The sequence below is a fragment of the Gorilla gorilla genome, chromosome X, assembly GCF_029281585.2.
Source record: "Gorilla gorilla gorilla isolate KB3781 chromosome X, NHGRI_mGorGor1-v2.1_pri, whole genome shotgun sequence".
Classification (NCBI taxonomy): domain Eukaryota; kingdom Metazoa; phylum Chordata; class Mammalia; order Primates; family Hominidae; genus Gorilla; species Gorilla gorilla.
This window is the reverse complement of record NC_073247.2, coordinates 19,931,165-19,954,796: the sequence shown is the minus strand read 5'-3', so window position 1 is coordinate 19,954,796 and position 23,632 is coordinate 19,931,165. Positions and strand designations below refer to the sequence as shown.

Below are 23,632 nucleotides of genomic sequence, written 5' to 3'. Positions count from 1 at the left end.
TATTATCGGCAAGGCCTGGTAGCTCATGCCTATAATCGCTGTACTCTGAGAGGCCAAGGCAGGCAGATTGCTTGAGTCCAGGAGCTCGAGACCAGCCTAGGCAACATGGCAAAACACCGTCTTTACAAAAAATACAAAAATTAACCAGGTGTGGTGGCATACACCTGTAGTCCTAGCTGCTAGAGAGGTGGAGGTGGGAGGATCGCTTGAGCCCAGGAGGTCAAGCCTACAGTGAGCTGTGATCATGCCATCACACTCCAACCTGGGCAACAGCACTTGTCTCAATAATAAAAAAAAAAAAAGCTATTATCAATAGAAAAAAATGTCCAGGTACCATAAGGGGTTGTAGAGACCTAGGTTTTATCACGCAGATGATGCCTCCAGGTAGCAGGCTTCAGAGAAAATAGATTGTAACTGTTTCTTATCAGACTTAAGGTCTGTGTTAAATGCTGTCGGCTGTTCATGAATTCCAAAAGGGAGGAGGGCATAATGAAGCATGTTCAAACCCCCTTCCTGTCATGGCCTGAACCAGTTTTTCAGGTTAACTATGGAGTGCCCTGGCCTAGAGGAGGGAGTCCATTCAGATGGTTGACCAAAAGTATTACCTTTCCCCAAACTTAAAAAAATAAAATAAAATAAATAACAAATACATTGATCATACACCTCTTCTGGTAGCTTCCTAGCTGCTCCAAGGCTTGTTAGATCAGACACCCGAAAGGCAAATTGGCCCCCTTTCGTGAATTGATTTGAGACTGGTTGATTTTGGCAGGGCAGGGGGATGAAGAAAGGATGGATTTTGTTTGCCTGTGAAAGGCAAGCTTGATGACTAGCTATGCTTTGCCCAAAGGTTCCAGGGGGCATAGTAGCACCTCAGAGCTCTTGGCACCAGGCACAGCTACAAACTCGTCTCATGTGGGCGGGTGCTGACAACACAGCCCGGCCATCCCATCAGAAGGCCATCCCAGCATCTGCAGCAGAGGGCACAATTAGGCCCAATGAGGGCAGACTCCCATTTGGGGGAGTGTCATGGTTTGAGTTTTGCTAACATCAAAACCTGCCTCACCTACTCCAAGTTATTCTTGGTATCTGCCCCTTGCTGGAAGGAAGCCATGCCCAGAAGCCCAAAGAAAAGAGTGACACGTTCGACTACACAAAAATGGGAGCTTGATGCTTCAAACCATAAGCAACATTACATGGCAAGGAATGGTCTAGAAGAGAAATACCTGGAACAACTAACAAACGATTAACTATCATAATTTACAAAGACTTCCTTTAAGGCAGCAGCCCTCGAAGTCTATGTGGTCCTTGAACCATTGGCACCAGCATCAGCTGAGAGCCCATTAGAAAGGCAGAGTCTTAACCCAGCCCCTAATTCAATGAATCACAAACTCTGGGGATGGGGCCTGCCACTCTGTGTGTTGGTTTTTCTGGGGTTTTGGGGGGAGTATTTATGCAACAGGGTCTTGTGCTCTATCACCCAGGCTGGAGTGCAGTGGCACAATCACAGCTCACTGCAGCCTCAAACTCCTGGACTCAAGTGATTGTCCCACTGCAGCCTCTCGAGAAGCTGGGACTACAAGTGCACACAATATCTGGCTATTTTTTTTTTTTTTTTTTTTTTTAGTGCCAGGGTCTCTCTACATTGCCCAGGCTGGTCTCCAACTTCTCGGTTCAAGCTATCCTCCTGCCTCAGCCTTCCAAAGTGCTGGAATTCCAGGCATGAGCCACCATGCCTGGATGCTCTGTGTTTTAACAAGCTCTGCAGGTGGTTCTGATGCATGATGAAGTTTGAGAACCACTGTACAGCCATGTAAACATTTACAGCAGCATTATTCATAATTGTCACAATAAAAAACAAACAACCCAAACATTCAACAACTGGTGAATGGATACACAAACCATAGTGCATCCATATAGGAAGGAATCCTACGCAGCAATAGAGGAATGAGTTAGTGACATGTGCAACAACATGAAGCCCCAAAATCATGATGCTGAGGGAGAGACGCCAGGCAAAATAATGAGTACATACCATATGATTTCAGTAATATAAATTGCTAGAAAATGTAATAGTCACAGACTGCCCACCAATGGCTGCCTGGGAAAGGGGTAGAGGGAGGGGGAGAGACATTACAAAAAAGCACAAGTAAACTTTGGAGAGTGATGGAAATATTCTTTATTTTGATTGTGGTGCTGGTTTCACAAATATGGATGGGTGTGTGTGTGTGTGTGTGTGTGTGTGTATGAAAAAACGAGCCAGGCACGGTGGCTCACACCCGTAGTAATCCTAGCACTTTGGAAGGCCAAGGCAGGAGGATCACTTGAGCCCAGGAGTTTGAGACCAGCCTGGGCAACATAGGGAGCCCTCATCTCTACAAAAAATAAAAAATTAACCGGGTGTGGTGGCATGCACCTATAGTCCCAACTACTCAGGAGGCTGAGGCAGGAGGATTGCTTGAGCCCAGGAGATTGAGACCAGCCTGGGCAACATAGTGAGACCTTGTCTCTAAAAAATGTATGTAAATAAACAAAGAAATAAAAAAGAAAAAACAGATTAAAACTGCACACTTCATACAAGTCTAGCTTACCGTACTTCAATATACCTCAGTAAAGATACAAAAATAAGGAAAGCAGATGGTGTGAAACAAATATAATAGGACTCCATTCGGATAAAGACCCAAGACTACATATTAGCATATGGACAGCTGAAAAGTGCTAGAAAACATCTATAATGTTGTACTCTAGACTGAATCCTGGTGATTCTGCCAGAGGGGAAGGAAGGGAGAACTCCACAAATTCGCATAGATTCAGTATCACCTGGGTGGGGGTGGGAGGGATGCACTTAGGGGCAGGCAAAGAGACCCGCATAGGAGTTTGTTCAGAGCACAGATCAGGGCTTGTCGGAGGGTGGAAAGCAGAGGCAGGCAGGCTTCAGGGGGAGGGAGGAAAAAGACCAACCAGGCGAGAAGATGGGAGGAGGGTCAGCTCCTGTTGGGGGGAGTTAGGTAAAGAAGGCAGGCAAATGTGGGCACTGGTTCTTCAGGGAACAGACACGGATGAACGTGACCACCAGATCAAAGCCAAGGGGCACTCAGGGTTTCTCCATCTACACAGTCATTTCATTGTTCATTTGTAAATGAATACTTCTGAAGGGTTTGAAAGTCACTTTTTTCTTCTAAACTGAGCTCCAAAGTCTTGTTGGTCTTTTTGCTTTAGAAAAAAATCCCTACTTCCATGGAATGTATGAAAACTAAAAGATGCTTGCATTGCTTTCAAAGCCTCATGAGATTTTTATTCCTTCAACTTCCTTACGTCTTCATGGAGGATGTAAATACCTCATTTACAGCTACCACGAGGTGCAAAGCTTCTAAGTCAGGGTTTCTTAATTTCTGCAATGCTGACCTTTTGGGGCTGGATAACTCTCTTGAAAGAGGAGGGGACCCTCCTCTGCACTTCAGGAGGCCATCCCTGGCCTCTAGCCGCTAGATGCCAAGAGCACACCTTCCTCATTTATAACAACCAAAACTGTCCCCTGGGAGCAAAACTGTAACCGCCTGAGGGGTTCTTCCTGCCGGCTGCATAAAGACCATGGGCATTTTAGTAGAGAAAGAGTTTAACAGACACAAGGCCAGCCACACCACATGGGAGATGGAGTAACTAAGGGAAATGCAATAATTAAGGGAAATGAATAATTAAGAGAAAGGCAAGATGGGGGGGTGGGTTAGCTCAGATCTCTTTCACTGTCATCATTCTCTCACTGATATAACTTTTGCAAAGGTGGTTTCAATACCCCCTTTGGCTTTCATACACCTTATTCTTAAGGTGCTGGCTATAGAGATAGAAAAAGGGTAACCATCACTCTGGCTTCTTCCTGCTGACAGGGGGCATAGTTGCAGGGGTTGGTCCCAGGGGAATAGGAGTGAACTCACCACTGTGCAGCTACCTGCATGTACTCACGGGTGTATGACAAAGATGTTAATATTCTTACTCACAGTTCTAGTACAACACTTAAGTCAACAGTAGACTATAGGTTGTTAGAAAGAGAGACTGGGATAAACAGGAAAGAGTGAATTTAAATATACTGTCCCATATCTTTTTAGTCAGTGTCCAAGTCCTAAGACTAGATCAGTTAAACAGCTGTTTCCCAGATCAGGAGGTGGCACTGCAGATGGGCTAAGCTTCTGTAAGAGGCATTTCCATAGACATGGAAAAAAAACAAAGATTAACACTGGGCACAATTTATCCAGACATTAGACTCAAAACATCTTTAGTTACAGACGAGGAAGGTGGTGGCAATCTGACATGTTTTTCTCTCATAATAAGCTTCAGCTTATAGAACCTCAGGAAAGAGGTAGTAGCAATTTTATTGAGGCCAAGTTAGAAATGAAAGAAAAATTTGAAAGCATTAGTTTGGGGACTTGTAGTCCAGAAAGAATTCAGGATTCAGTCCAAATGACAGAAAATAATAAAAATTCAAAAATAGTGAACAAGACTAGATTCTAACAACAGGTGTTCTATAGTTTTTTTCTGAAACATAATTTCTCTCTCCAGTCCCTATTTTTACTAAAGACAAATCACATTAGGACTAATTTATGTGCAAAATAAGTTTTATTCTTACTATACCTGGCCCGAGTGTTTGCATAAGGTCAGCTAGAACAATTATTTGCCATATATGCTCCTTTTTAAAATTGGCTTTGCTGCAACTTTATTCCCTAAGAAATCTCACATTAGACTTCAAAGCATTTAGCCCGGCCACGGATTTATCTGTGCCTGCAAATACTTGTATTAATTGGGTGAATTCCTCACCTCAAGGGCTCAGGATAACTTGGAGCTCCTGGACCTGTCAGAAAGTGACATTCTTTACTTAGGAACCTGTCCAGGGACTGTGTAGACAAGGTATGAGGCCAGCTTACCCAAGGGGCTTTTATTGGCTCTGTAAGTCAACTTTGATTCCTTAAAGCAATCTGAAAGTATGCCATTCCAATCAAAGCTTTGGTAAAATAACCAGTGTCTCCAATTGTGTCCTGCTACAAAAGAAAACAGATTTGTATTTAACAAACAACTATAACATCATAAATTAAGTATACTTGCAAACAGTTTTCAAATTCTAGAGAAATCGGGTAGAGAGAGAAATGTGCTTCAGATTTTGTTCACAAGAGCATACTTTATCCAATTGTTAAAAGCTATAAATAGCTCAAAAGAAAAAAAGGTTTTCTGGACTCTGAAAAACAAAAGAATTAGCAATGTTTCAAACGAAAAGCCAGAAAAAGATTATTTCGGTCTTCCATTACTTCAGTCCATGTAATTAACTCCTGTTCTGCTCGATATCCATGAATACATTAGCTCTTAATGGGAGCCTTGGAAGCTCTTTCCTCTATTTTAATGTCACAATCTCCAAAGTTATCAGAAAACTGTCACAGTCCTATAGCTGATTATAAAACCACCTTGAAAATAACCAAAGTAAAACAATTGTGGATGACAAAAGTTTCAGAACAGCCACAGTTAAGGTCTGATAATCTCTGTGGCATACAATAACTTAACATAACAATCATAATTATTACTGATAACATATACTAAAACATATCAGAATTACAAGAAATCTTATACAATTCTGAAACACATACTAACAACACATTCATACAAATACAGTCCAAAGAAAGCCAAACACTATTGCATACCTGACAATGCTTACTGTTATAGTTTTAATATATCAAATAAGCCAAATATGTCTCTTTTGGACTTTAGAGTATTTAATATCTGGAAAGTTAACCAGATTAAAATAAGGGCGGGGGGGAGTGGCTTAATTTAGATTTTGACTTTGGAAAGTTTTGTCAAATTATCAAATGTTTAAACCCTTGATATTACAAAATAAAATCCCAAGTCACTAGAAGTCATTTGTTTAGCCATAATAACTCAAGAATTTTTAAAAGGCAAAAATCTTCACTCACTGATAGAGGGGAAACTCAACTTTCCAAACAGGACAAAATAAAGACAGTATGAGGCTCCTCTCTCCTCGTTTTTCTGTTATTCATTCAAAAGTCAAACAAAAAATATTCAACCTACAGAAAAACTAAATAACCCCCTTCACGTCTTAGCCAACTTGCTCATACCCACAGAACTTCCTTTACAAGATTAACCCTTTACAAACCTTTTCCAACTTGCTTCAACTTTCAGTTTTGTCCCATTACTCTTTTAAGATGATCCTTAAAATCCTCCGAACCAGACAAAATTATATTCCCTTTTACAAAAACCATATTCCCATGCCTTCTTATAGCCTCCCACAAAACACATTCTACTTTCCCGCCAGGTGCAGTGGCTCACGCCTATGATCCCAGCACTTTGGGAGGCCGAGGCGGGTGGATCACCTGAGGTCAGGAGTTCGAGACCAGCTTGACCAACATGGAGAAACCCTGTCTCTACTAAAAATACAAAATTAGCCGGAGGTGGTGGCGCATGCCCGTAATCTCAGCTACGCCGTGGGGAGGCTGAAGCAGAAGAATCGCTTGAACCCGGGAGGCGGAGGTTGCGGTGAGCCGAGATCATGCCATTGCACTCCAGCCTGGGCAACAAGAGCAAAACTCCATGTCAAACACACACACACACACACACACACACATACTACTTTCCTTCTACGCCTTGCATGTAAAACTGTTTCTCCAGTAGTCTCAATTATACATGTTACAATCTTAACTTTCAGCAACTTTTATTTTTGGTGAAAAACCTGGTAAATAAGCAATTTTAACCATGTATAAAACTGCAGAACCCATGATTCTTCCCAGCCTAGCCAGGGGACCCGGCTAACTCCATGTGTCCCCAGACCTTACCTAGAATCTAATGGCTGTAAGACAGACAAGTCAATCAATTATTAAAAGTCACAGAAGCAGTTTATGACCTTAAAACATCCAGCAAAGAGTATCTGACCCGCCTAATTTAGACAAAGTGTGTGAACTTTGAAGACATTTTTATTTTACTTTACAAATAATCTTTAAACTGTCTTTATTTTTGAAAGATCAGAGTCATGTGACGTAAAAGCCATTAAAGTTTCCATTTTTCTGACAATGTTTAAGTGCTTATTTTTCTTTAAGCCAATTTTATTTTATTTTATTTTTGAGACAGAGTCTCACTCAGTTGCCCAGACTGGAGTGCAGTGGCGTGATCTCAGCTCAGTGCAACCTCCGCCTCCCAGGTTCAAGCGATTCTCTTGCCTCAGCCTCCTGAGTAGCTGGGATTACAGGCGCATGCTACCACACCCGTCTAATTTTTGTATTTTTAGTAGAGATGGGGTTTCACCATGTTGGTCAGGCTGGTCTCGAACTCCTGACCTCGCCTTGGCCTCCCAAAGTGCTGGGATTATAGGCATGAGCCACTGCGCCTGGCCTACGCCAATTATTTAGAGCTGTTTTATATAAACACTACATAACAGAGAAGAATACACAGAAAGACAGGAATGAAGAATCAAGACAGAAGTCCACTGACAGAAGCTTTTAGAGGGAGAACAGGGGCTTTAAAACAGTATCTGTACACATATCAGCTTTAATTAAGTCGATTTCTAACTACAGAGCTCTCAAAAGAAAAATCATTTTAAAATCTCTTTTTACCAGATTTCAGCCAGGACATTTCTAGCTTTTGAACCTTTTACTAAAGGGAACTTCCTATGTGCAATCAATAAGCCTTAACTAAGGGGATGGATTAACCATGAACGCAGGAGGTATCTCCAAAGAGTTGGTAAGGAATTTTTAAAAGATCTAGAATCTCCCCAAAGGTAGTTCAGAGAAAAGAAAATTTTAAAAACCTGAAAAGATATCTCAAAAGGCCAATCTTAGGTTCTACAACAGTGATGTTATCTGCAGGAGTAATTGGGAATCTGCGTATTTGACAATCTGGCAATGGTTCATGTCTTTGCCTTAGCAGCAATCAGGCTCCTCTCCTCCCCCATCCTGATGGCCTCCCATTAGCGTTACAGTTTGGGGCAAGTTTTGAGTTTGGGACAAGGCCTATTATCATTTAAAACGTAGCCTAAAAGTCCTCCAAAGTTCACCTGGCCCAATAGCCCAAGAATATTAAGGGAAAGGCAAGATGGGGGATGGGTTAGCTTAACATACTGTTATAATTTTCTCATTGATAAAATTTTTGCAAAGGCGGTTTCAAAACTACCTTGGATTGAGGACCATAGAGCAGAGGTAGATCCTGGGAAAACATCCAGCTTCCCTCCAAGCCTGAGGTTCACAGGCAGGTGCTTTCAAGATGAAAGACAGGGGAAGCATAAGGGGGTGTGTGCCCTGGGGTCCTGTGCTCAGCTCTCCAGGGACTTAGGCCACCTTTCTACAGGTAGCTCTTTTCCCACCTCCTTATTTCCCACTGTTAACACGCAAGCAATGAGCTCCTCCTCTATGCCAGATTCCCAGCTAATTACTTCCTACAGAGTTTCACATTTAGAGCCTGCAACTAGTCCATGGTTATCCTGATTTTACAGATGAGGAAACTGAGGCACGATGCCTGTTATACTACTATACTTGCCGTCTTTCCCCTTTCCCCACCTTCCTCTCCTGGGGATGAAGGGGTGGAAGGCAAAGTCACTAAATCAGGTCTCACCATCCGGGAAGTTCGACCAAGCACAGAGATACTCATTCTTGGAAGCACAACTCTAAAATATCCACAAAAGGGGAATCTATAGAGACACGAAGGATATTCGTGGTGGCCCGTGGCTGGAGGTGGGAGCAGAAATGGGTGAGAACCGAGTAGGAGCGATCTTATTGGGAATTGAAAATGTTCTAAAACTGCATCGTGGTGATGTCTACACAACCCAGTAAATTTACCAAAAATCACTGAATGGTACACCTCAAAGAGGTGACTTTTATGGCATGTCATTTATACCTCAATAACAATGTTTAAGAAAACTGACTTAATTTTAAGTCAGACTCAAGAGTTCTAAGTTAAATGACATATCTCTTAAAGCTGACGTCTTGGCAAGCCAAGGGCAAACATTTATGGCAAAGCCAAATGGGACAAAGTAATAGAGCTTGCAAAGGGGATGAGTGCCCAACCTGAATACACAATGTATCTAAGTCAACTCCAAGAGATAGAGAAAGCCAAACACCAGTAACTGCCCAACTCAGTGGTGTGGACAGAAAGAATTTCCACTCCAATGAACATCTGGGCCACCAGAAACCCATACAGAAAAATATATTTGTTGTCCAAATATAGAACACTGAATGGAAAAGCAAACAAAACAGGAAATTAGAGAAGGCTGAACATTTACTCTTAGATAGCAAACTACGAATCCAGCCCAAACTTCTCTCACAGCAAACGCCATGCAGAAAAATGGGATTAATGATCCCTGGGCTTGGTCCTCTGTTGTGCCAGACACATATTAGAAAGGAAAGAAAATTCAAAAAGGACAACTTACTCTGTGTTTTTATTATGCTTAAAGATGAACTGGGAGATAATGAAAGCATACAATATCTTGTTTCAACTCACTTTTCTAAAACCATGTCCAGGATATTCAAAAAATTACAAAACGTAACTAGAAACTAACTACTGGGTGGATATGAGCAGTACTGACTGAGATAAAAATGAAATGTTTCCATGAGCTAATCTTATTCTATATTTAGTTTGAGTACACTAATATAATTAACTAAGGTTATATAATTTTGCTAACTTCAAATTTTCAATTATAAAGCTTCACATACAATTATCTGAACTAAAATTGATTTGATTTTTATTTTTGTAGAAAGATGAAAATGGTTAATTTTAATAATCCTGTCTTCCTAATAAGAAGTTACTGTCTTCATTGATATAAATTACGTAGATAGTGTTTCAACAATGCTCTAAAGTTTGTTTTCATAATCTCTTTCAAGGTTAGTGTACTCACAGATTCCACGTCCCAGGGGCTTATACCATTTGGCCTTCCCATTCCCCTACATACCTCTGTGCCTCAAACTCCCAGAAACTAAACCTAGACAGCTGCCCCTTGAAAGCACAGGAAGTGTGCGCTTAAGAAATAAAGTCAATTCTGGTGCAGGCTTCAGAGGTCAGCCGACTTAGGGTCATTCTCTGAGATACACTTCTGAAAGATTATATAGGGTGATTTGGATGGCAAATAAGCAAATGATTAATTAAGAGTGTCATCACTCAACAACAAAGACAGGAGAGGATTCCAGTTCACAGCTGAAGCAATTCAGTGGTTCCAATATGAAGTCAAGACCAGTCTAAGGCTTAAAGCGTCTGGCTAAAAGCAAAATATATTGTGCCATCTCTTTCCTCTTAAAGGGGTTGGGCTGTGGAGTCAGATAAGGTATATTCCCAAATACACTCTGCATCTGCTTTACGGTTCATTACAACTAAATTTCTTACTGGGGCCTAAATGCATTGGTCTCTGGAGAGGGGAGATAGGTGCATCAATCTAGATAGTAAAAAATTCTACTTCCTGTTTCTCCTCTCTTCACAGTGAGTGCCTTCTGAGTATTACCATAAAGAGAAGCAACAGGTTTTTTAAAAAGTAGACACAAATATTTCAGCTTATCAAAGGACAAATGGAGGTCTACATAGATTCTGATGAGCATTAATCATGGTCAGCATTAGGCATCCTGCTGGTACACGGAAATCTACAAGTACTGCTCCTGGCAGGCTTTCTAATGCACTGCGCAAGTGTATGAGCATCATTTCATATAACAAAGTTATGTTGCAAATTCAATATTCACAAAGAAGAAAACAGATGCAAACACCAAAAATTACACACAAAAACTAAAGCTGAAATATCAATTCTCTCAAGTTAGACAAACTAAAAACTGGTCTGGAAACCCAGAACTACTTGAGGTTGGCATTTCATCTCATGAAAACCAAACCTTCAGCCATTCTAAGCAAATGAGCTCAGCCAGAAGACCTTAAATTTAGAGATGATTCCTATTTCTCACCTCCACAGCCCACAATGTGCTCTGAGTTGTGAATATAATTTTTATGTTTATTCACTGTAACACCAGTAGTGTAGCAGCAACTCAGAAAAAAAAAAAAAAAAAAAAAAACCTAATGAGGCCAGGCGTGGTGGCTCACGCCTGTAATTCCAGCACTTTGGGAGGCCGAGGCAGGCAGATCACTTGAGGTCAGGAGTTCGAAACCAGCCTGGCCAACATGGTGAAACCCCATCTCTACTAAAAATAAAACAATTAGCCGGGCGTGGTGGTGGTGGGCACCTGTAATCCCAGCTACTCGGGATGCTGAGGCAGGAGAATTGCTTAAACTTGGGAGGCAGACGTTGCAGTGAGCTGAGCACTCCAGCCTGGGTGACAGAGCCAGACTCCATCTCAAAACAAACAAACAAACAAACAAAAAACACCAATGAGAAATGCAAAAAACCAAAACACTTAATAACCATGATAGATGAAATATGTCTCAAAAACAAAAACAGCAGGTCACAGTGGCTCACGCCGGTAATCCCACCACTTTGGGAGACCAAGGTGGGCGGATCACCTGAGGTCAGGAGTTCGAGACCAGCCTGGCCAACATGGCAAAACCCCGTCTCTACTAAAAATACAAAAATTAGCCGGGTGCAGTGGCAGGCGCCTGTAATCCCAGCAACTTGGGAGGCTGAGGCAGGAGAATCGCTTGAACCCAGGAGGTGGAGGTTGCAGTGAGCTGAGATCACGCCACTACACTCTAGCCTAGGCGACAGAGTGAGACTCTGCCTCAAAAAACAAACAAACAAACAAATAACCAGATTTAAAGATTTAAAGCACCCTAGGACTTTTATCACAACTCAATTCCGGTACAATCTCACGTTGATGTCTTTGAAATTCTGAACCATTTCTGCAGCAAAACGCCTAATTCTCCAGAGCCCTGAGGGCATCCATCAATGAAATCGGCTGATTTATAAACAGAATTCAGTGATTATGAAAACAATGCAGTCATAAAATGCTTAAAAAGCATAGCATTGTTCCAAGGTTTCCTTGCGGACCTGCAAACAGGTACTGTCATCTAGTTCCGAAACAAGCGCATTTTTTCAGCTTTAAAAACAACACGCAAAATACAATAGATCCAGTAAGTGCATGGTTCCCTGCTATTGCATATTCTTTCTTCCCTAAGTCAAATCACTAATATCTGTACCTCTGGAACGATGTCCAATCCTTAAGCTGGTGGATCTCAAAGTTACTTAACGCACATACATGTGCGTGCAAACGCACACATACCTTAGTAGCTGAAGTCAGAGGAAAGGGGAGTACAACTGTGTCCTACCTGCATGCAGGGACGTTAGTATCACCCCCTCTTCCAGCCTTTGGGGACCTACATCATAAATGTTTTTTTCATCATATAACGTTTTCAGCAAAAAAGTTTTCAGAAGGTGCTCCTAACTCATGTAATTTATTTATTAAATATATAAAATACTCAAGTAACATGCATTTCATGGACAAGAAATATATTTTTTACAAGTATTAGAGATTTTCTTAATGGACATTTTCATAATTTCTTCCTGCATCCCAATAAATCTTGCTGTGCACCTGCCAGAGGGCATGAAACTCACTAAGACCCTTTTGTGAATTAAAATCTGAAACAAGTCATTTCTGTCCCGTCCTTCCCCCAAATTTAGAGACTACTGGCTTAAAGGAATTACACTCAGAGTCCCATAAAATTTAACAGAGAATCCCGTGACATGTAATATCAACAAGTATCTCTCCTTGTTCTCATCTGGCCTACAATAATTTCTGTCATGTACTGGACAGGGAAGATTATTCATTCTTATTTTCATGAACTTATGAGCTGAGTGCATCTCAAAGGTTAGGCTTTTTGAAGTATCCTAAGACAGATCCCTGGAAATGGCTGAAGTTGACATAGAACCACTGTGTCTTGAAAATGCAAGCTGAATCTGATATTTTCTTCATAATCAAATTGGGAATTAAACCAAACCCCCTTCAAAGGTGGGGGACAGAACTGTCCCATGAGAACGATTAGTTGGCTGCAACATTCCAGAGCTCAACGTTGAAAACACTGTTCCAATAAGAAAGCATCTTTTCTACCTTCATTTCTAAAGCTTCCCTTTCTCCTGAACCCACCGCCTATCATGCCCCATCTCAATCTCTCTGATCCCATCGGACAAGAACAAACCTAGACAAGAAAAGGAAACAGTACCCGACTTCCTCTGAACAGGTCCTCCAGACTCTCCTGCTACTGTCACAAGTTGGCAATTGCTGTTTTCAAGTTTATAATTTTGAATTCTTGAGTTTTTATCAACATGGAGCTGGCATTACAGTTGTGTAGGATTCAAATGCTTGATAAGATTCTGTTGAAAAAAGAACTGAAGGCAAGGACACAAGTTTATCCTGTTCCCCAAATGAACCAAATGGCAGGGACGTCAATTTCCTATTCAGGGATATCAATTCCCTACGCTTTCGGGAAATACAATCTGAAACTGTGAAGCCACCTGGACTTTTATAGCACCTGGGAATTACCTTTGCATATTGGCACTACCGATTTTTACATGGCAGACTTTGGCGACAGTTCTCCACTCAACTTCATTTCTCATCTTCACATAGATGACAAGGTAACAGTGACAACTAAAGGAGCACAAGCGTCCAGGCTGACACAGAATTACCCAATTACCCACAGTGCACCAGAAACTGAAATCACGACTCAGTCCTGCTGAATTTTCCTCCAGTTCTTAAAATGATTTTTTTTTTTTTTTTTGGAGACGGAGTCTTGCTCTGTCACCCAGGCTGGAGTGCAGTGGCGCAATCTTGGCTCACTGCAAGCTCCACCTCCATGGTTCACGCCATTCTCCTGTCTCAGCCTCCCAGGGAGCTGGGACTATAGGTGCCCACCACCATGCCTGGCTAATTTTTTGTATTTTTAGTAGAGATGGGGTTTCACCGTGTTAGCTAGAATGGTCTTGATCTCCTGACCTCGTGATCTGCCCCCCTCAGCCTCCCAAAGTGCTGGGGGGCATGAGCCACCACACCTGGCCTCTTAAAATTATTTTATATGGTCTTGCCATATTAAAGTATATGTTGGCCAGGAACAGTAGCTCACAACTGTAATCACAGCACTTTGGGAGGCCGATGCAGGAAGACTGCTTGAGTCCAGGTGCTCGAGACCAGCCTGGGCAACACAGCAAGACCCAATCTCTAGAAAAAAATTGAAAATTAAAAAAAGAAAAAGAAAAAAAAAAAAGCTGGACATGCTGACTTGTGCCTGTCGGCCCAGCTACTTGGGAGGTTGAGGCAGAAGGATCACTTGAGCCCAGAAAGCCAAGGCTGCAGTGAGCTATGAGCAGGGCAACAGAGCAAGACCCCATCTCTAAAAATATATAAATAAAGTATTTGTTATTATTGATTTAAGGAATAAAATGGCACCATGTACAATAAGCTTCTTTTTGTCCAAATTCCCTTCTATCAGGAAATTAAGACAAGCAAAAATGCTCGCAGCACTGAACAATACTGCACATTCACATGGACTCTAAAGCCTAACAACAGGCAGGTCCCTAATTGGAATGAGTCAAGCTTCCCTAAAGGGGACACATGCCCTTCTCTTCTTGCTCCGACATGATGGTGCTGGGGATGCAGTTTCAACAGACCCGAAGGAAGGTTTCAGCATCTTGGAGAGCTGGCCGGGAAGGTTACCGGGCAGGAGAGAGCCTCACCTCCTCCCTACTCCCATATTCTAGCCTGGGCAGGTGTTCCAGAAAGGAAAGAGCCCTGTGCAGGCTATCTGGGGTCATAATCGGTTCCAGGCTCAAGGGAAACAAGCAGAGAAAACTCTCATGTTTTCTTTAAAGCATTCCGGCTACATCCACCACGATAGGAAAAATGACAAGAATTCAAGGCAGACACCCAGGTCAAGAATAAACACTGTGAGTTTTGCCGTGAGCATTGTTTGTGCTTCTTTCACAGGGTCTCCTGGGGCTGGAGAACTGCCGCACTCCCAGGAATCACTCAGAGGCGCCCAGCAGCACAAAGCGCCTTCTGACTCGCTGTGGGTTTCTGAACTAAAATGCGCAACTAACTTATCAATGTTTACCAAAATATTGCTTATTTTAATCATGGAAAACTGATACTCTAGGCACGGGACATAAACAACTGTCACTTTATCCCAATGTTTAGTTAACATAAAACCGTCATCCTTAACCAGTCTGAAAAAAACATGGCCTCCCAGACCTTGAAGCAGGGTCCATCTTCCAAACCAAATCTTCACACCTGGGAGGGAGGAAAAGGCTTGAGGCCACTCATCCAGCCCTTTAACTCTACACGGTAGGACATGCACAGGTTCTGTGACTTCACACAACCAGGTAGACCACCTCAGGCAGGACAAAAGTCACCAAAATGCCAGGACAAGGATTATATTAGAAAACATGCCACGTCATGAGATCACAGAAAGCGACATATGGCCCAAAGTAAAACACAGGTTAGCAGCTCCATAGAAGCACAGATGTAGGAATTCATTTTTTTATTTCTACAACAAAGGCAAAAACAACTTGATATTTTTAGCCTATTTTATATTTACGTGATTAACCCATTGGGAAAACGGCAAAGGTTCTTAATGAACATGTATCCTGTTTTTAAACTAAAGCCATGACTATAACCTTCTGATACATTTCACATATGAAGTACCTTTTGGTAGGACTGTGCAATAAAGGTGAGGGTAACATCCTCTAAAAGGACATCAGAGGTCGGGCGTGGTTGCTCACACCTGCAATTCCAGTAGTTTGGGAGGCCGAGGCGAGTGGATCATCTGAAGTCAGGAGTTCTAGACCAGCCTGACCAACATGGTGAAATGCCATCTCTACTAAAAATACAAAATTAGCCGGGCATAGTGGTGCATGCCTGTAATCCCAGCTACTCGGGAGGCTGAGGCAGGAGAATTGCTTGATCCCGGGAAGCGGAGGTTGCAGTGAGGAGAGATCATGCCACTGCACTCCAACCTGGGAAACAAGAATGAAATTCTGTCTCAAAAAAACAAAAACAAAAACACGACATTAGAAAATGTCCCATCTGAAACAATGAGGCATCAAGAACTAACTGGCATAGAACAAAGAGGAAATAAATAGGCCGAGCGTGCTGGCTTACGCCTGTAATCCCAGCACTTTGGGAGGCTAAGCAGGTGGATCACCTGAGGTCAGGAGTTCGAGACCAGCTTGACCAACATGGTGAAACCCATCTCTACTAAAAATACAAAAAAATTAGCCAGGCGTGGTGGCACATGCCTCTAGTCCCAGCTTCTCCAGAGGCTGAGGAGGAGAATCGCTTGCACTTGCGGGCGGAGATCGCGCCACTGCACTCTACCCTGGGCGACACAGTGAGACTCCGTCTCAAAATAAAAGAAAAAAGAGCAAATAACTAAAAGAGTATAATTGGATTGTTTGTAACACAAAGAATAAGTGCTTGAGGGAATGGATACCCCCATTCTCCATGATGTGATTACACATTGCACGACTATATCAAAATATCTAATGCACCCCATAAATATATACACCTACGTATCCAGAAAAATTTTAAAAAAATTTTAAAAAGGAGCAAAGCTTTAGCAGCCTCAACAACACACCTGATTTTTTTCCACTGTGGTTTCTTACATTAAGGAGCAAAGCTGTTTTTTCCTTGCTTGTGATAACATCTACAGTGCAAAATGTGCTGTTCTAAGAAAAGCAGGTTGGCCAAAGCACACAAAGGCATGAAGTTCATGTGTCATCAGAGAGAGGAGGCAAAGGTGGTACTGGAAAAGCGGATGGATTCACCTAAGGCATTCCACCATGTGTTACATTCAGATGGGATCCCCAAGACTTCCAGAGCAGAGCAGATGGGTGGGTGCCCCAGATTCGGGGCTGGGGGGCTGACTGTGGAGGCACTGTGGGAGACAGAGCCACGAACATCTCTGGGCTGAGGAGATTGTTCTCTCTCCTGATTATGATGGTGGTCACACCAATCTATGCATGTGTCAAGACTCATAATGCACCCAAAGAGACAAACTTACCATATGGTAATTTAAATAATAAAATTATATAGATACAGCCCTAAAATGTAAGAGGGAAAAGATAAGGAAAAAAACAAAGCAAACTACTAGACACCATCGTGACTGATGGTGATACCTTTCCAGACCCAATTCCCAACTTCAGAAAACAGGAAACTATAAGTATGTTAGGCTAGCCGGCGCGATGGCTCATGCCCATAAGCCCAGCACTTTGGGAGGCCAAGGCGGGAGGATCGCCTGAGGTCAGAAGTTCGAGACCAGCCTGGCCAACATGGTGAAACCCCACCTCTACTAAAAATACAAAAATCAGCCGGGTGTGGTGGAGCATGCCTGTAATCCCAGCTACTCAGGAGGCCGAGGCAGGAGAATCGCTCGAACCCGGGAGGCAGAATGAGCCGAGATCGCACCACTGCACTCCAGCCTGGCCTGTGAGAGAGACTTCGTCTCAGAAAAAACAAACAAACAAACAAACAAACAAAAAACGCATGTTAGGCTCCAAGCATTATAATAATTCTATCTCGGTCGACTGAGTAAAGTGGCTCACACCTGTAATCTCAACACTTGGGGAGGTCAAGGAGGAAGGATCACTGGAGCCCAGGAGTTTGAGAGCAGCCTGGGCAACACAGTGAGAGCCTGTGTCTACTAAAAATAAAAATAAAAAAATTGCCAGGTATGGTAGTGCGCATTTGGTACTCCCAGCTACTTAGGAGGCTGAGGCAGGAGAATTGCTTAAGCCCAGAAGGTTGAGGCTGCAGCTAGCTATAATAATTGCACTGTCTCAAAATAAACAAATAAACAAAAACTAAATGATAAATATAATAACTCTGTCTCCTTTAATACAAGAAGCCTGGGAAATCTCTCTCTCCCTCTCCCCGACCCCTATATATATAATTACATATATATATATATACCCCTACCCACCTCCTCTCTCAATGAGAAAATTAATGTTAGAGAAGTTCACTGATTTGCCCAAAGCTCCAGTCAGTGCACGGCAAGCTAGCTGCAAACCAGGTTTCCCTCATAGCTGTCCCCAGCGCCCAAGTTCAGCGGGAGCCCAGATTCCCCATAACCAGGCAGGGCTTGGGGCACCTCTGGGGCTCACTTGGACGTGGGGGCCAAGGTCCCGCAGCAGGACCACACTCTGGGAGCCCTTTTACTACTGACACCTGGAAGAGGGCCTCCACGAGGAAAATGCACGTCCACACCCAGCTGGCTCAACCTGTTTGCTAATTTAACAGTTGCAGGAAGGGAAATGTCTCCAGACATTGGCAAATGCCCCCTTCAAAAGTGGGGGACAAAACTGTCCCAAATGAGAACCATTAGTTGGCTGCAACATTCCAGAGCTCAACGTTGAAAATACTGTTCCAATAAGCAAGCATCTTTTCTACCTTCATTTCTAAAGCTTCCCTTTCTCCTGAACCCGCCGCCTATCATGCCCCATCTCAAATCTCTCTTATCCCATCGGACAAGAACAAACCTAGACAAGAAAAGGAAGCAGTACCCGACTTCCTCTGAAAACTCAACATATTCTCTCTTCCATCTTAACTTTAAATTTGTTCCAATTCCATTTGTAACGGTTTCCAATTCACTTCTGCAACCTTCAGGCATGCGGTGGATTCTCCCTAAATACTGGATGGCGATGGCTGTGTGGGAGGGGGCCAGCTTGGGAGGCGCAGGCATCTGAAGTCAGGCTCCCGCTGGCCAGGCAGGCAGCAGCCCGGCGGACTCCTTACGGCTGTCTTTCTCCCCTGGAGATCTGAAACGCCTCTCCTCAGCCTAGGCTCTTTGCCCTTTAGAAACATGTGGACTTCTTCGGCCCCTTCCCATATCTAGCTTTTCTTTTGGTTCTGGTGGGTTTCATGTTTGCCAGTCTGGCCAGCATGGTCCATGGGGTCGAGCCCCACAGAAAGTGAGGGCGGGAGTGGAGGGGGCAAGACCGGAGGTAAAAACTCGAGTCCAGTCTCCGGCTAACTAAAAATAGTTATGGGGGAAAAAAGTTTATCTTTCCAACTAAAAAAAAAAGTGTTTACAATTCGCCTTTAGTGTTGCTTCCTGGGTGGAACTGATTTTTCAATGCATGTGGTAGTGAAAGATTAACAACTTCTCGGATGTAGCATATTAGGTTTTTTTGCTTTTCCTAAGGGAGGAAAAAAAACAAATCCAAGGCATCAGGAAAGCAATGGGAGGATGGTCCTGCCTCGCTGGGCAGAGAAGCTGTGCTGATCAGCTAAGCCAGGAGACCCACAGGGCACTGCTGCGGGGCAGAGCACCGGAATCTGGACGCCCTGCAGAAAACTGGGAGGGGGCCGGACCCAGGTTCTAGCGGAGGTGTGCTCCTATCCAGCAGGAGTAGATCGGATAATCTGAATTCCTGACCCTCGGGACCTGCTGGAGATGGCCTCCCTCTGCAGGGATCATTTTCCCGCCTCTGTTCGTCACCTTAAAAGGTGGGAAAAAAAACTTCTAACTAAGATGATGTTGTACAGAACCAGTGGTACTGATATAACTGATGGGAAAACTCCAGAAATTGAAACATTCACTTCTAAGTATGTCTACAATAAAGTTATTTTTGCAAACTGTTTCCTCTTTAAAACCACTGACAGAGAAGTTCTCTGAGCCCAGTAAAGGGGCAAAATGCCTGAGAGTGGGGGAGCGAGGGTGGCAGCACTACACCACAAATCTCCATATTTGCCCTACAGGTGTGTGTTCTACTAAGGGCTGGAATCGCCTTAAGGGCCCGTGATCCAGTGATGAACAACTTTTGTTGTTTGCATTAGTTACCCAGCTTGGTGGCTTTCCACAAAAATCTGCAGCACATTTGAGACAGGACTACCCTTTAAAATAAACGCGTCATACTCAACGTTCTTCTGTATTTTATTTTTCCTAATTACATCTTTTCTAGGAAGGACTAGTAAACTTTTCATAAAATCGTCAAGTGCCACTTCCAACACCAAAGCCACTGCCTGGAACCTTAGCAGGGAGGTTGCCTTCCTTCCCCCTCGCCTTCCAGGTTAAACCAGGGACTGGGCGATGTTTCAGGAGAGGAAAACATCCAAAAGGCAGGTCAAACCACACATGACAATGCAAAGCAGAAACAGTTGCAAATACAATAGAGGGTAGGTTTTTGTTTCTTTTTAGGTTTTGCTCCAGAACATCACTGACTCGAGAATAAACGTCAGTCCCTACCTTTGTGGAACGTCCAACGCAGCTGGCTGGGGGAACACGAGGCCTTGCAGGGAGCGAGCCCCGGCCCCGGTCTGACGGAACACAGGCGACGCACGTGAAGTCCAGGCCCTATCCCAGCGCAGGCGGGCCTCCAGCGACCCACAGTTGTCACATATCCGGCCAGCGCCGACTCCCGAAGGCGCACTCCCCATACTCCACTCCGAGCACCGGTCCCATCGTTAGGGAAGGTCCCCCTGGATAGCAAGGCCGGGGCCCAGGATCTGCGAGACCCACCCCACCCGCCCCGTCAGAGCCCAGGAGCAGCAACAGGTCTGCGCTCTCCCCGGGCGGCGCTCTGCAGACCCTCGACGGGCCAGGGGTGCCCCCAGCCCAGCGGTGCGCTCAGGCCGGGGAGATGGGCGGAGGACTGGGGCTCCCGACTTCCTTGACAGTTTCTGCGCGTCAGAAACTGAGGAGACACGGGGCCCGCGCCACCTCGCCCGCCGCTTGCCCCACTCCGCGAGGCTGCGCTTCCACCCGGGTCCGGGAGGGCCGGCCCGCGTCCCGGGTATGAATGGGGCTCTTCTCCCCGACAGCGGGGAAATCCCGCCACCGCCCTCCACCCCGGTCCCCCGAGCCCGCGGTGGCGCAGGTTTGCCCAGCAAGCCCCAGGATCGGCAGACAAAGGGGCACCGGAGGAAAAACCGAGCGCTTCCCTAAACTTACCGGCCACTTCCCCCTCCCCAAAACAAAGGAGCCCCCCGCCGACCTCCGTCTCTCCCCGCAAGGCGCGCCGGCACTTCGGGGAGCGGCCACCTCGGGGTATTGTCCAGACTCCTGGGAGCGCGCCGCACCCCAGTCCGAGCACCGCGGGGACAGTTGGCGACCTGCACCTACAGGAGTTCCAGGGGCGGGTGGAGCGTCCGGGCGCCCCGAGCCGCCGGCCGGACCCTGGAGGGTCAGCGCGGGACCCGCCTCCCCGCAGAAGTTTGCGGACCCCGCGACCGGCCCGCCGAGCCCTGCGCACTCACCTCGTCGCGAGCAGCGCAACTTGTGGCGGCGCCGCGCGCCCGGCCGCGCTCCGAACCTCCCTCCGGCCGGCAGCCTCCACGCCCCGGCCGTGCGGCGGCCGAAGAGCGCCCGGCGCCCCGGAGCAGCCGCGCGCCGCCCCCGGGCCGCCCCCGCCCCGCCGCCGCCGAGTCCCGGAGAGAGCGCGGGCGCTGGAAAGTTTCGGTGGCGAATGGCGGCCTGAGGGCGCTGCGGCGGCGGCGGGGCGGGGGCGCCGGCGGCTCCTCGCTCCCAAGCGCGGAGTGGGGGCGCTGAGGCGGGCGCGGCGGCGGCGGCGGCGGCAGCGAGAGAGGGCGGGACAGCGGGAGGGACTGGCACGGGCAGTGACCTCCACGGGGAGCTGCCGCGAGCGCGCGGACCCCAGCCAGGAGGACCGCCAGGGGTCCGCCCCCGCCGCCGGCCCCTCCCTCACGGCCGTGGGAGGGGACCCGGCGTACCACCCGGCCCCGCCCCTGCGCCCCGGGGGAGCCGCGTCCCGAACCAGCCCCTCCCCCACGAGGGTAGGGACTCCGGCCCTGCCCCTCCCCCGCGGCTCCTGGGGGGGCCCCGCGTCCCAACCCAGCCCCTGCCCCACGGTCGGGGGACCAGCGTCCCTACCAAGCCCGCCCCGCTCCCCCACGCCTAGGGTGGGTGAGGGGAACCCGGGCCTCTCCCTAGTTGCTCCGGTCCCGGTCCCTTCCCCGTGGCCTCCGTGGGACTGAGAGGACCCCAGGGCTACCCCCATCACATCCCAAACCCAGCCTTTCCACGACTGCCTCGAGGGGACGGGAACCTCGGCCACCCCCTCAGTTTCTAGGGGGCAGGGGAACCTCGGTCACTGCTAAAGTGTTACCCTCCCCCACCCCAAAAAGGAAGCCACCCGGCTGCCCCAACAGAACCCCCTGCCACCTGCCCGATGGTGAATCTCCCTCAAAATCGGCGTCTTAGAAGACACCCCAGTAGTCTTTACCCCAGCTCAAAAAGTGGGGGTTCCGGCGGAGCCTCGACCTTTGCAAAACACCTCCCAAGAAGAGCCAGAAATGCTTAGGGACAAACTCAGACACACAGGCATAGGCGCCAGGAACTCGGGTGTGGGGGCTGAGGAGGTTGGGGGGACCTGGGCACTCGGGCCTCATCACTCCCACCCCAACCCCCAGGCTTCAGCCCTCTGGCCCTTGCAAAGTGCTTTATGTTGCAATGGCTTACACGGCCTGGCCCCGGTGTACCTAAGTCCCCAGCGCTCCTTCCTCCCCTCCACGTAGGCTACTCCCCACCACTCGCAGCCTTAATTCAGTTAAACAGATCTCCACTCCCCCTCCCCAGTACCTCTGGGGTCAGCCTCGTTGAATATTTTTCTAATATTCTTGCCCCTTCCTTTACTATATAATGAGCTTCGTGCTAAGAGCCCGGTGCACTCAGCAATCTAAACTATAACCTCACTTGCTCTGCCTCGAACTCTAGACCATTTGTTGTTCTGGTTGTAGGGGGAGGGGGACCCAAGGTGAGGTTTTTGTTTTTTTGTTTTTGTTTTTGTTTTTCTGAGAAGGAGTCTCGCTCTGTCGCCCAAGCTGGAGTGCAGTGGCGCGCTGTCGGCTCATTACAACCTCCACCACCCTGGTTCAAGCAATTCCCCTGCCTCAGCCTCCCGAGTAGCTGGGATTACAGGCGCACGCCACCACGCCCAGCTAATTTTTTTTGTATTTTTAGCAGAGACGGGGTTTCACCATATTGGCCAGACTGGTCCAAACTCCTGACCTCAGGCAATCCGCCGGCCTCGGCCTCCCAAAGTGCTGGGATTACAGGCTTGAGCCACCGTGCCCGGCCGGAGGTGAGTTTTTAAGAGGCCGGTCCTCCACCAAAACGGCGGACCTCAAAATTACCCTGCAAAATATTGCTGTAAAACGTCAATGATGCAAAACGACTGTTGCTACACCATCATTAGAGGACATCAATAAAAAAATACACACTTACACAGTCTCCATAATTGTGAATCAGCAGAATAGATTGTGTCTTATTATGTATCAGTTGCCATTCAAGGCCCCCCAGAAGGACATGGTGGGGCCTTCCCTTGAGCCTGCCCTTCGTTGCTCCTGGGCTCCCTGGGCTTGTGCAGACTGATGCTGAGGTATTACATGCAATAGAAAAACGAAGAGTGCAATAGAAAACCCGAGCGAGCTCATGATGCAACCCTGCCCTGGCTACACGTGCTTCCCTTCCCCCACCGCCTGCTGGTGGGAGCGCTGCGTTTTTTCCGCCTGTAGGGTCACATTGTGGTTGATTGATTCTCCTTTCGCCTTGCTCAGTCATTCAGATTTGGAAAGTAAATAACAAGTTGACATCATTACAGCTCTGGGCTTTACGCGGACGCAGCCCTCGGCTACCGCACACTCTGGAGTAGCTGCGCAGCCAACCGGCCTCCTAGCTTGCCAGACCTGCCTGTGGTTAGCAGTTGGAAATTCCAAGCTAAACTTGGTTA

The 23,632-nt window shown here is 46.2% G+C and overlaps 1 protein-coding gene across 3 annotated transcripts in view; it reads right to left on the bottom strand.

The window, feature by feature from the left end:
* The window catches only part of TBL1X (transducin beta like 1 X-linked), a 256,272-nt gene extending 233,009 nt beyond the window's left edge, over positions 1-23,263 (bottom strand). Inside the window, exon 1 of one of the 3 annotated variants that reach the window (XM_055377011.2) lies at positions 23,128-23,263. The gene's annotated coding sequence lies outside the window, so the exon portion shown is untranslated. Of the gene's footprint in view, positions 1-20,130; positions 20,369-23,127 lie in introns of those variants that run through there. The other 2 variants (XM_063702810.1, XM_063702809.1) reach the window with 2 other exon arrangements.
* Between the last annotated feature and the right edge of the window lie 369 nt (positions 23,264-23,632).